The sequence below is a fragment of the Macrobrachium rosenbergii genome, chromosome 56, assembly GCF_040412425.1.
Source record: "Macrobrachium rosenbergii isolate ZJJX-2024 chromosome 56, ASM4041242v1, whole genome shotgun sequence".
NCBI lineage: Eukaryota > Metazoa > Arthropoda > Malacostraca > Decapoda > Palaemonidae > Macrobrachium > Macrobrachium rosenbergii.
Genome location: NC_089796.1, coordinates 50,051,306 through 50,065,398, shown reverse-complemented (window position 1 = coordinate 50,065,398; position 14,093 = coordinate 50,051,306). Strand labels below are relative to the sequence as shown.

The 14,093-nt window shown below is 40.9% G+C and overlaps 1 protein-coding gene across 2 annotated transcripts in view; it reads left to right on the top strand.

The window, feature by feature from the left end:
• Nucleotides 1-14,093, top strand: part of SWIP (strumpellin and WASH-interacting protein) — a 944,327-nt gene that overhangs the window by 291,461 nt on the left and 638,773 nt on the right. The window lies entirely within an intron of this gene.

The following is a 14,093-nucleotide window of genomic DNA, read 5'->3' as shown; positions in this document are numbered from 1 at the left end:
TATGGAAAACTCATTTAAAAGTGTTACAATAAATTTGGAGATTTTATAAGTAGGGCTATTATATGCCGACATAATTGGTCTAAGAGGAATATCTTCCTTATGAATTTTGGGTAGTTCGTAAAGTATGCTAAATGATGAGCCGGTAACAAGTAATTCTTGATAGGTAGTATCATTAATTATGCCCTCCTGCGTAATTTTCCTAAGGAATCTATTGATTTTGTCTTCCCTTTTGTATATATCAGCGAAGTTAGGTTCACCTATAAGTTGAAACTTCATCGTATCATTCAGAATTGAATTCATTTTTTCCAGATAATCACCTTTATTTAGAATTACCACTCCTCTACCTTTATCTGGTTTGCATATTATCAAATTTTTATTTTTACCAAGTTTCTCCAATATGATCATATCTTCTTTTTTTTGCCCATTTTATTTTTAAAAATGGAGCCCATTTTATTTTTAATTTTTTTGTAAGTATCATGTAGTACAAGAGAGAGTTTTTGTTGCAAGGCACTTATGTTGGTAACGTTAGTTTCCTATAGGTTCAAATGCTTGATTCTCTGAAACAACACCTCAAAGGGAAAGAAAAATGCGTGGAGGAAGGAAAGCTGGGTCTATAAGAAGTTCTAATACAAAAATCCAGGCCAAAAGACAATAAAAATTCTTCTCTCTTAGAGAGAACATAATCTGAACGGTTAACAATACAAGAGTTACGAGAGCCAAAATCAGGAGTACAAATACCAAGAGCGCTCAACTTCCTTTGATGTCTAGTGTGTACATCTGTTACAAAATTATTAATAGTTTTTGCAAACAATTTTTTAAAAACAATAAGGTCTAAAAAGGTTAAAAGTGGAAACAATTGTTCTTGAATGTTCCTGCAACGCTTCTGGAAGTCTTCTAGGGACCGCTGCTTGATGTCAATTTCCCGGGATAACAGTTCCTCAAGAGCATCTCGGTAGAATTCTGTACGTTAGAGGGAAGCTTTGTAGAGTTTGAAACGAATGAATCTTGGATAAATCCCGCTCAACTGGCAAAACTGTAGAAAATCAAGATCACATCTGGTCTTTTCCAATCTAACGGTGAGCTTCTCAAGGGACCTAGCAAGGGCAAGGACATGGGAAGGGTATCTTGGTTGGAGTAGCTGGGCAAAATGACGAGTCCTCCGAAGCCGGATCTTGAGGAGGAACAGGAGCGACAGTAGCAGATGAAACATCGGGAGAATTTATAGCCAACAGTCAAGCGGCAAATTCACAATCAGGAGATCCATAAGACAAAGAAGTCTTCAAAGTTCTTTATTTAGAAACGTTTCGTGCAATCCTTTGCACATCATCAGTCTGCAATAAATTATAAAGAGCAGTTAAAACTAAAGTTAAAATAACAATTATTATACCGACAGTAAAAATTTTTTTAAAGTCAACATAAAAGCAGAAAAAAATTCGTTATCTTTTTGGATGTAAAATTAAAATAAATAAATAAATATTTAAAACTTCAAGTTTATCGAAGAATAACGTTTACAGGCTTGGGCAGTAACTATTTTAGCTCTTGTTTTTATTCTTTTAAGATCAATTCTATTACAACATTGGTACATCGAGCTCTCAAATATACTTCTAGTTGGAAATTTTCACTTGGAAATTGATTATTTATCAAAGTTTTTGGGGATAGGTTCTTTATCCTCAATGACTAGTCCAGAAAATAATTAAAAAGGCAGTTTAGATGTCTCCCTGAGAAAACTTTAATGTTCCTTTGAACATGTATGCTGTTATTCCATTTTACTCACTCCGGACAAATTGTGTTCAAAAATAAAAAGTTCATTGAAGAGAAATAGGTTTTTAAAATTAAATTTGATTCCTGTGGAATCCAAAAAGGTTGCAAATTTTTCTCCTAAGGACAAGTTGCAAGACATTTTGGGCATTCAAATTATCTATAAATTTGAATGCCCATAAAATGTCTTGTACTTATGTTGGTTCCAGTAAAAGACTTTGCAACCTTTTTTACATTCATAGGACTCAAAGTTATTTTAAAAACCTATTTCTCTTTCCAGAACTTTTAGCATTTTTGACATGTAATTTGTAAATGGGTAAAGGGATGTTGAAAAAACATACATTTTCGATTCTCAGAACTACATCTCAAACTGTTTTTAGAGGAATAGAACTTATTTGGCAGTTATATTATATAATTATTTTAATCCCTAGTCGAATTGAGGGCAGATTTTTGAAAAAAACTTTGATAAATAATCGATTTCAAGTGTAGGTGTCTGATAGGTGGTTAACAACTAGAAGTATATATTTGAGTAGTTGGAATCATTCCAATTTTCAGTTCCTCAGATCATCTCTGCGGTTGGATAAAACAAGAGCTTGTTGGTTCTCCGTCGGGTATTTTCGCCGCTTCCCTAGGTTGCTGTGTTGGACATTTTATTGGTGACGTATTTTGACCTTTGGATTGGCAATCGCTTTTGTGGCTTGTTTTGATTTATTCTTTTGACTGTTCTTGGATAAGATGTCTGATCCTAAGTTTCAAGAAAGTATGTGTGAATGAAGAATGCAAGGTTAGGTTGCAAAAGTGGACCCTCACACTGTTTGTTTAGGGTGCAGGGTTTTGAGTGTGCCTTGGATAAAAGATGTAAAGAATCTAAATTTGGATGAAAAGAAATGGATGGAAATGTTTCTATGTGCGTAAATTAGAGATGGATAAGTTAAGGAGGGCTTCTAAATCTAAATCTAGGTCTGTGAGTGATGTTAGCCTAGACATTTCTTTTAACCCTTCTATTCCTAAATCACCCTTAGAAGTAGATCCTTCTCCCGAGGTGGTAACCCCGCTCCTTCTACAGGAACTGTATCTGCTGTTATGGACCCTCAGTTCGCCAGGATGGCGGCTGAGATGAAAGAATTAAAGGACCAACTTGAAGCCTTGAAAAAAGGTAAGAGTACAAGTGAAGTTTGTGATAATGATTGTGCTAGTGCAGTGGAGGTGGCAACTGATCGACCCTGTCATGCCCCTAGATCTAGACCTCTACCAAGCTCCCAGGACCATTTGGAGAAGGTATTCGACGATCGTAAGGGGGTGAGAGGGACGTATCCTCGATCAGCCGTCGCCTCAAGCAGTCCTGTTGCTTTTTCCCAGGCTGCTTATGACCGCCACAGGAAAGGTGTGTCGGAAGGATGATGCGTCTTCTCCTAGCCCCTCTCCTAGACGTAGATGGCAGTTTGAGGATTCAAGACCGACCAAAAGAAGATGGTTGCAGCAAGAGGATCAATTGATTTCGCTCTCCTTTTGGGTGCGTGGAGCTCCCCTGAATCTTTGGTTCGACGACGACTTCGAACGTATCTCTCCAGCAAAAAGGTCAAGACCTTTTTCGAATGCTCTCCTCTCACTGTTCGGAGGAGGAGAGTTCTCTTTTTCTGCTTCCGGAGAATTCTCGAGGAATCCTTCTCCTTCTCCCAGCTTGTCTCGACAACCTTCTCCTCGGAAAAGATGCAGCTGCTGCGGCATTTTTCTCTTGTTCAGGCCTTTAGTCGCCCTAAAAATTGAGTCGGTCAGGCAAAGGACTCCAAGTTACCAGTGAAGAGATCTAGAAGGGAGTCCCCTGCTGAAGTTTCTTCTAGGGATAGAGAGAACTGGATCCCTCTCCCGTTCTGAGTCAACAAGGGGCTCTTCTGGCTTGGAACTTAAGAATCTTCTCGTTTCTCCCAAGCAAAAACCTCAGGGTTCTTCTCCTGAGGCTCGACTCTTCTTCCTCTCCACGCCTTAAACGACAGGAATTTTTCTTCCTCTTGCCGGGAACATTCTTCCTTTGTTCAGCAAGATTGACTTTGGTTCTCCAGGAGGAAAGAACGCAGTGGATTTCCTCAACACATCCTCCTCTCGGTTACGCCAAGCATCCAATTCTCGGCGCCATGAGGGCGTATCCAAAATTCGGCCTTCAGGGCGCTCCAGCTCGCAATACCAGGATGCATCCAGCTTCGACATCGGGATTCTTCTAGGGCGGTTTGTCAGGACGCAAACCAGCTCTTGCCGCCAGGGCGTAACCAACTCTCGCCGCCAGGGGATTTTTGGATAAATCCTCCTCGGTGCAATACAGCAGGAAGAGAAAGAGACAGAGTTGGAAGGAATGCATGATTTGGAAGACGTTTCAGAGGACGAAGATAAACCTTCTAATGCGGCTGATGACTATAAGGTTCTTTCTCGAATTCTCTTTTGGAGCTGTATGGGGAGGAGTTTAAGCCTGCTGCTCCTCGTTCTCCTCAGTCCCAGTTTAACAGGAAGAAATCGAGGAAGCAGTCAGCCTTTATTAAAATGAAGCTTTCCATTTCTGCAAAGAAGGCTCTGACCAGGATTGATAACTTTAAGGATTGAGTAAAGTCCTTAATCCTCCAACTAGGCTTGCAGTAAAGCGGGTAAATATGACACTAAGCTTTGTCCTGGGAGTACCTGCCCTTTTTATTTCCTTGGTTTAGTAGACTCTTTAGAAGACATGCCCCTTAACTCAGCTAAGGTGATGTGGTCGATGACAGAACTAGACCATCTCATTAAAGGAATTTTTAGGTCTTTTGAAAGTGTTTAGTTTTTAGACTGGTCTGTTGGAATTTATCCAAGAAGATTGAAACCATTCAGGCTACAGGAATTGAAGACCTTTCCAGTATAAATGGCTCTGGATGAGGCTCTGAGGATGGTTGCAAATGAGATGGCTTCTCTTTTACTGCAGGGATTTTTTAAGAAGAGGGTTTGTTATGTTCCTTCACAAAAAAATCTGCCAAAAGAAGGCAGAGCTCCTTACGCATTTCTCGGAGCATTTGTTTCGGAGTCCTTAAGGATATATTTTGACTCTGGCACATAAAAATTCATAAGATTTACTTTCTTTGGCTAGAGGTTTCCTTGGCAATTCCTCCAGCTGCCAAAAAAGGAGGAAAAGAGAGTTCAACAGCCCTTTCGGGCAGAGTTCCTTCTAGAGCTGATTTCAGAGGAAGAAGACAAGAAACAGGGGTAGAACTAACAGAAGGACGTTTAGAACACGCTCTAGAAATTGAGAAACAAGTCCTCCAGACAACAGTAGGACAAGGCTGTCTCTCTTTTGGCAGGCTTGGGAAGCATTAGGGGCGGACAACTGGTCTTCTCAGTCATCAAGGAAGGGTACAGATCCCTTCACAGAAACCGCCACTTTCAACAAAGCCACTAGCCCTAGTGGCTCCTCTGAAAACACATTGAAATTGAAGGGCACTCCTGAATCTAGTAGACCAGATGTTGGAGAAAGGAGCGATAGAACCAGTTTTGGAACTAGGATCCCCAGGGTTCTACAATCGTCTGTTTTAGTGCCCAAGAGTTCGGGTGGTTGAGACCGGTCCTGGATGTCAGCGCATTGAACGGTTTTGTGAGAAGACCAAGTTTACCATGGAGACGTCTCAGTCTGTGCTTAGCGGTCCGTCCAGGGGACTGGATGGTATCCCTGGACCTGCAGGGTACTTACTTTCATATTCCCATCCACCCGACTTCAAGGAAGTTTTTACAGGTTTGTGATCCAGGACAAATGCTTCCAGTTCAAAGCTCTTTGTTTAGCCTCAGCACAGCTCCTCAAGTGTTCACCAGAGTAATGTCAAATGTGGCAGGATGGTTCATCAAGAAGGGATAAGAGTATCCCTGTACCTCACGACTGGCTGATAAGGTCCCAGTGAAGAACAGGTGTCTGGAGGACTTACACAAGACGTTTATGATTGCTCAGGATCTGGGTCTCATTATCAACAAAGAGAAGTCTCAGACCGAACCGAGTCAGACGATTCTTTATTTGGGGATAGTTCTGGACTCAGCTCGTTTTTGGCTTCTCCTCACAAGAAAGGCAAATCAAGTGCCTCGAGAAGGTTCAGTATTTCCTGGGGAGGCAGAAGTTTTCGGCGAGGAGTGGATGAGTTTAAAAATTTTTCTCCTCGGAGAAATTTGTCTCTCTTTAAGGTTGCAGTTTCAGACCTCTGCAACACTTCCTTTCAAGAATCTGGGACAGGAAGAATCAGGAGGACTCATTTTCCTTCCACATTCCAGCAGAGATCAAGAAACATCTGAGTTGGTGGCTGGATCCCTGATCTTGGGAAGGAATCTCCCTTGACTGTTGGCAGACTTAGTGTTGTTCTCAGATGTCGAGTCGGGATGGGGAGCAACACTGGGGAACAAGGAAGTTTCAGGCTCTTGGGAAGAGGGACAAATTGGATGGCACATCAACAGGAAAGAGTTGATGGCCATCTCCCATGTTTAAAAGCCTTCAAGGAATCTGAAGGGGGAAAGTAATAGAAGTGAATTCCGACAACACCATGTGCTCTTGATTTTATCAGCAAACAAGGAGGGACTCATTCTTTACCTCTTTTCGAAACAGCAAGAGAGCTCCTTCTGTGGACAAAAGACCACAGGGTGGAGCTTTTGAGGAACTTCGTGCAGGGGCAGAAGAATGACAGCAAGACATGCTCAGCAGAAGAGGGCAGGTTCTGCCCACGGAATGGACTCTCAATCTTCAAGTTTGCCAGAAACTGTGGAGGTTATGGGGAGGTTTTCAAAGACCTCTTGCCTCCAGCCAGAACAAGAGAATCCCGAACTACTGCTCTCAGAGTCCCGGACAGAGAAGCAATAGCAGTTGAGCGCTCCTTCTTGATGGATTTTGGGGATGGACACTTGTATTGTTTAACCGTTCAAGATAATCAATCTAGTAGTCAAGAAATTCGCCCTCCTAGATTTGGGAGAATTTTTGGTAGCCCCTTTTGGCCAGCAAGAGAGTGGTTCACAGAGGTGGTGGAGATGTTAGTGGACTTTCCGAGAAGTCTTCCCCCAAGTCCAAGGCTTCTTCAGACAGCCCCACTTCAAAAGGTAAAAATCAAAACCCCTCCATTCTTCAAAACTGCATTCAGACTATCGAGAAAGCTTGTAAAAATAGAGGATTTTCAGCTCAAGCTGCAAGAGCTATAAAGGTAGAGGAGGGTCTCTTCACAGAGAGTTTACCAATCAAAGTGGGAAACCTTTAGATCTTGGTGTAAGCAGCATAAGGTTTCCTCAACCACTACCTCTGTGAGCCAAATAGCTGATTTTCTCTTGTCCCTCAGGCAAGATTCAAAGCTGGCCTTATCCACCATTAAAAGGATACAGAAGCTTGTTGTCTATACTATCTTTAGGCACAGAGGCATTGATTTGTCTCAAGATATCATTTGAGAGACCTTTAAAGTCTTTCAAAAACATAAGCAGACTTTGAGACCTCTTCCTGGAATTTGGATGTGGTTTTGAAGTTCTTGTGCAGCAAAGTTCGAACCCATCTTATTGCAACCCTGAGACTTTTAAAAAGAGAAAACTCTTTTCCTTCTCGCTCTTGCCATAAAAAGGGTTAGCGAGATTCAGGCTATTTCAGCAAGACAAGTGAGGCTTCAATCGTAATGGAGCAGTTTTGACGTTGAAGGCTTTGACTTCCTTGCTAAGAATGAGGTCTCTTCCAAACCCTGGAAATTATTTGAGGTTCCTAACCTCACTGATTTAGTGGGCCAAGAGGAGGAGAGACTACTCTGTGCAGTTAGAGCCTGTTTTCATTTATATTTCCAGGACAAAGGTAGCTATGGGTTCTTCCAGTTCCTTGTGGTGTTCAGTGAAGGATCTCAAAAGCCCCTTTAGAAGAATGAATTTTTAATCAATTTTTGAGGGAGACAATAAAGAAGCTCACCTTTTATGTAAAGATATGTTGAGAACTTTGGTTTGTTGAAGGTGAAGGCTTGGAAATAAGAGCCATTGCAACTTCTCTTGCTTATAGAAAGAATATGTCAGTTAAACAAATTATGGATGCCACTTTTGGAGAAGTGACTCTGTTTTCGTTATCTTTTTGGAGGTAAAGTAGATTATGAGAAATGTTATGCCTTGGGCCCTTATGTTTATCAGCTTAAGTATTGGGTTTTAAAGGCTGCCTGCCTCCTCAACCTTAACTTTTGTTTGGGATACCTGTCTTGGGCTGGTGTTTTTATGGTTGTCTGATCTTCCTCTATGGGAACAGCAACCCCAGTCTAACAAAGATAGGTGTATATCTAGTCTGCAAGGTTAGGTGGTTAGATTTTAGTAAGGTTACAGGTAATAGAAGGGGAATAGGAAGTACATTAGTCTAGTCACGTTGTTGGTCTCACCCGTTTGAAAGACGATTGAGTTGTTTTCAGTATAACAGGTTTTTACCTGGCTGGCGCTCCTCGGACAAATTAGCGGCTCAAAAATAAGGAATCTTTAGTCAGCACCTTAACAGGTAAGGAATCAAGGTGTTTACCTACGACTTTTAGTTGTTTCCCAACAATGTTGGCTGTTTTCACCCTCCTCCAAATGTGTTCAGCTATTTTATATAACTGCCAGGTAAGTTCTATTTATAAAAATGAAGTTTTTATGATAAAACAAAGTTTTATGAATGGTACCTGGCAGTTAAAGACTATTTTAAGTCCCACCCTCCTCCCCTCAGGAGACAGGTCAGTTAGAGATGATCTGAGGAACTGGGAATGATTCCAATCCAGAAGGGTTTTAACCACCTATCGGACACCTACCATGCTACTAAGTTTTGAAAAATTCATGTTAAAAAAATCTTTTTCGATTCTCACTTTTGTTTTATCATAAAAACTGCCTTTTTAACTACCCTTGAGTCATTATATATAAAGCACCTTCCCCTAATTTGAATAGTAACACTTCTGCAGTTTCTCTCTCTCTCGAGTAAGGTGTTGTCTGGGCATGGACGTTTCTTCTGGCCATTCTTCCTCTTGCGTTGTACTGTAAGGTAGTTAAATTTCCTTCACAAACTTGATGAATTTTAATATATTTATTTATTTATTTTATTTTATTTTATTTTTTCATAAAATTTTTCTGCTTTTATGTTGACTTTAAAAAAATTTTTTACTGTGGGTATAATAATTGTTATTTTAACTTTAGTTTTAACTGCTCTTTATAATTTATTGCAGACTGATGATGTGCAAAGGATTGCACGAAACGTTTCTAAATAAAGAACTTTGAAGACTTCTTGTCTTATGGATCTCCTGATTGTGAATTTGCCACTTGACTGTTGGCTATATATATATATATATATATATATATATATATATATATATATATATATATATGTATGTATATATATATATATATATATATATATATATATATATATATATATATATATATATATATATATATATATATATATATATATATATATATATATATATATATATATATATATATATATATATATATATATATATGTATATATATATATATATGTATATATATATATATATATATATATATATATATATATATATATATATATATATATATATATATATATATATATATATATATATATATATATATATATATATATATATATATATATATATATATATATATATATATATATATATATATATATATATATATATATATATATATATATATATATATATATATATATATATATATATATATATATATATATATATATATATATATATATATATTATATATATACATATATATATATATATATATATATATATATATATATATATATATATATATATATATATATATATATAAGCATTAAGCTACAAAAGCTACAAATGTCATTTAATGTGTCATATAATGTGTGGTGGGAAATTTACAAGAGAATTCACCTGGGATAGGTTAGCACAAATTGGCACTATTCATGTCACTGCTGGAAATGGGTGAAGATTCACTTCATGGAGGTACTGTAGTTTCTGTTGCCATTTGATGAGAAAGGGCTTTGCCATTCTTTGGCTTGCATATGGGAAACTAGTAGCACAGGTGCTGGCTCTAGCGGTGCCACTTCACTTGGGAAAGGACTGAAGTCTGAAACTGGAAGAGTGTCTGTTGCTTCGAAGGAAAGTTCTGTGACTGGCGCATCAAGGCCAGTCGGATCTGGTTCTGAACCTAGAGTGTTATTTCCTTCTTCATGCTCTGTGGAAGAGGCTGGCCCTTTTTCATGCAGTACCGTCACTGGTACTATTGGAGAAAAGTCTTCCTGTTGTCCCTGGCCTGTGTAACCTACAGGCTGCTCTGGAAGGCGATGTATACTGAAATATCCTACATTAGGAGGCAGAAATGTCCTGGATGCTGGAGGAGTAACTCCCATAAAAGAACTCTGGGAACGAAAACCTGGAGGTGGCTGGGAGGTGTCAACTGGCATGAAAGGCAATGAACTCCCACTATAACCACCTGTGGAGGTGATGCCTAGAATGACTGGTGATTTCTCTGCTGGCACTGGCAGAGGGTAATGAGCATGTGACTGATTTGCAGTTCGTACGGGAGGCTCAATGCCCTGATGAGGGAGTGCCGGTGGAGCAGTAGGTCTACTACTACAGTTAATAGGCATTAGATCTGAGACAGGAGTGAGGGGCCTTGCATGGTTCTCACTGGCAACAGCTTCCACTGGGTGCATGAAACTTACTGTGGCCTTGCCTTGGGCGTCTATAAAGAGTGCAGCCAGATTGCTGTAAACTGTTCAGAAGCTGTGCAAGCATTGTTGGCGTTAACTTTCTATACCATGGCTGTCCGTCAAGTCACTGCTAGCTGAAAGTGATGTGACTGCTTTTGTTCTGGGGAGCAGGACTAGGATATTCATCTGCTTCATTCCCAGCTCTGCCAACCGGTTGCTGGTTTTTTTAAGGACCGAGATGGATTTCAGGTTGCAAAAATGAAGGGCCACACATTTGGGAAAACCAGTACTAAATGTTTGAAAAGATGGCACCAGCCTCTCTGCCATTGGAAACAGAGCCAGGTTCCCATGGAATACAGGGACCAAGTGTTTTTATTTAATGGTATATTCATGAAACCAGACAGTTTAACTATTATGCTATTGTCCTGAAAAAGGAATGGTTCTTCATCCTGACAAGGTTGTGCTCTAAGACTGTAACCATAAAAGGTCTGAAGAGAACTTGGGACAGGCTTCTCCAAGCACTGGCTCGGCCGAGGGAGTCTCAAGCCACACCTTTGAAAATTCCCTGGTTCAGGGTCAGAGGTAGCCATAGCATGAGGGACACACGTTGGATACTCCTTTAGATTCTTCTACTGAAGAGAGAGGCAACCTATTTATCTAGACTTCACACTCATTGCAAGTGCACTGCTGTGGGTGGAAGACCCTAAGCTCAATAGTAGGGAGGTCCTTTCCCACGACCTTCCTTTGCATCCATCTGACATTCATAGCTGTTGGCAACTCCTAAGGGGAGTTGGTTGTCCAGAGGACTTGCCATGAGATCACAGACTTATCCATCCCCACTCAGCAGGGTTCTCTGGCTGTGGCTGACTGTGGTTGGGCCTGCCCCCACACAGTGGACCAGCCTGTGACTCCCCTTCAGCTTGGTGTGTTGGAGGGAGCATCTCCTGGTGGAGATGGAAGGATGACTCATGGGGGGAGCAGGGGTTTTCTGGGAAACATATCAGTTCTTAGTGAGTTCTTTCATGTTCACAGTGCCAGCAGTGTGGATCTTTCATACATCCCTTCTTGACAAACCTCCCAGGATTAGACCTGGGGCTCTTCCACTCAGCTGCTAGTGACTCAGTTTCAGAACACAATCTGCCTTCTGGAAAGATGTTCCATCTCTGCCAGTGGTCTTCATTTGGTGGAGGAAGTTTGATTTGTATCACAGCCTGTGGCGTGGATGGAAGAAGAGCATGCCATTCACCTTCTCCTGGCCCAGAGGAGTTGAGGGGAGCTCAGGTCATGCACAGCATTCGAGGAAGGTGGTTGCTCTGGCTTGGCCAAATGCAGACCCATAGGTAGATCCTCAGATTGTGGAGAAATTCTCAATCCGGACTGCAATGACAAGAACAGTCTGCCTGTCATTTGCTTTAGCCGTGATGGTCTTGGCTATAGCCCATGTTCTGACCATATTTGGCATGGAGAAAGATGGGGTGTCTGCTTCCTCATGACCAGCACATTTTTCTGAAGACTGAGCTTATGAGTGCTGAGGACAGCAGACTCTTACTGATCAAATGACAACATGGGTTCCAAGGTATGAGACATCTTACCTTTTCCCTTTGTATTTGGCCAGAACTAGAACAACTCTGTCTTCATGGCACAGTGCATGTCTTGGAAAACGGACTTCATGCCCAGTTGGACCTCAGGATTGTGTTCTTCCCAGGTCACCTTGAGGGCCTTCCTCCTTGACCAGGATGGAGCCTGGTCTCAGCTTTGCAGCTGGAGCGGTGGTTTACATCAAATACAAGAGCCTGCAGATGATGTGTAGCCTGCTGCAGTCTTCTTTTTCCAACTTTAATTGATGTCTAAAGCTCCTAGCCCTCTCTGTCTTTCCTTTCTTCCTGGCTGGCATGGACCAATTCTGATCCATCTACAATGAGGACATCAGTCTTTGGTTCTTTGTAACCTAGTGTAACATGACTGTTTCCAGGACTTTGTCAGCTGAGACTTCTGACATTGTATCAGCCTGATCACCCTCACTAAGGGAAGCAAAATGTTTGATTCTCGTTTGGGACAAAGGAACTTAAAATTCAGGCAGTGCTAGACCTCACTTTCTCAGCCTGTGCAAACTTTGGTGCTGTCTTTCCTGTCCAGTGTTCTCCATGGTGGGGTGGAAATATGGACACTGCTAGTTCCATGGAAGGAGGTAGTGGCATTAGTTGCAGATGGGTTGTGCAGTCGATGTTGTCCATCACTGGAAAAGTGGTGAACACTTTAGAGTACTCAGGGACAGAATACACCCTACCTCCACTATTTGCTAACTGTGGCATCTCCTAACTGTGCAGAGACGTCCAGTACTCTGTCAAAGAGATACTGAGGCCATACTGATGTAGCATTTCAACCAGGTTTCTCTTCCTGGTTTTGGCATGACCTAAAGCAGGAGTCCCATGTAGACTGGGAATGGTGTTTCTCTGTCTTTGGAGTGTCTATGAGTTGTTGCTCCCTCATCAGGGGGTGAAGCAGTTGAACTGCATAAGCTGTGCAATGGCCTGGTCTGACTTTGATGCTCCAAATCGTAAGCCTGTGACTTGATGTCAGCCCCATGCTCAACCAGGGATCAAACTGGAGCAGGAGAGGAGGCACAGAATTTCTGTTTGTTATTCAGAGAAAACCATCAAACCGTGACTGATGGATCAAGTATAGACTTTCTGAGCTTTGCTGGTTTCAATGTTATTTTTCTGAAAGATCAGATGATTAGCAAGTGCTTTTCCCACATCCTTTTTGAAATGCAAGTAATACATCTCTGCCAGATTTATGAGCCTCAAGTTCTGGAATTTCTGCCAGAAGTTTGTCTTTGAGTCTTGTGGAATTTACACTTGGTGACTCTACACCTAATTGTTCAGGCGTTGTTGGTAAGGTGGCAAATATCTGCCAGCCGAAATGTGAGCTGGATCATCTGAACAAAGGTTTTGTTTTCAACAGGAATATGTCATCAGTTCTGACAGAACTAGTGGTACACATCTGATTCTGACTCAGTAAAATGGTTTTCTCAAGGCTCCTCAGGTAGGACCTTTTTCTGTTTTAAGAGGGCAAAATGGAATATGATATGGTGATATTAAACTCCTGTTGCAATGACATCCCCACGAAAGTCTGTTTAGCAAGGAGCTTGCCATCCTAAGTATCTCTGCACATTATCGCAATTTCAAGTCAAGGCCCAAAATAACTAGCCTGTCATGAGCATCAGATGCAGGTGCCACTTTCTCACAGAAAATGCAAACTTCATTGTCATGACTGGACATAGAAAGTTTACAACTGATTGTTGGGTTCAGTGTTGCTTAGTCTGGTCATTGGATTACTTTCTTGCACGGTCCAGTTTAGTGTTGTTAAACATCCACTCTAGCGACAGTTCACATGGTATTTTGCTGCATTTTTGCAGAGTGGCCTCTATGCCATCACCTTCATCCAGCCTTGCTGGATCCATTATCAGTGGCATTTCATTAATTTCACTGAACATGGGAAAACAACAAACAAACTCTGTGTACCCATCAGGAGGAAATGACGTTTGGAGGTGATGTCAGTGCTCACCTCTTTTGTCCTTTGTTTAGAACAAACTCAGTTTGTTTTTCTACTGTTTCAATATTGGATTTTCATTTAAATGATTTACTTTTGATTAAGGCCGAGG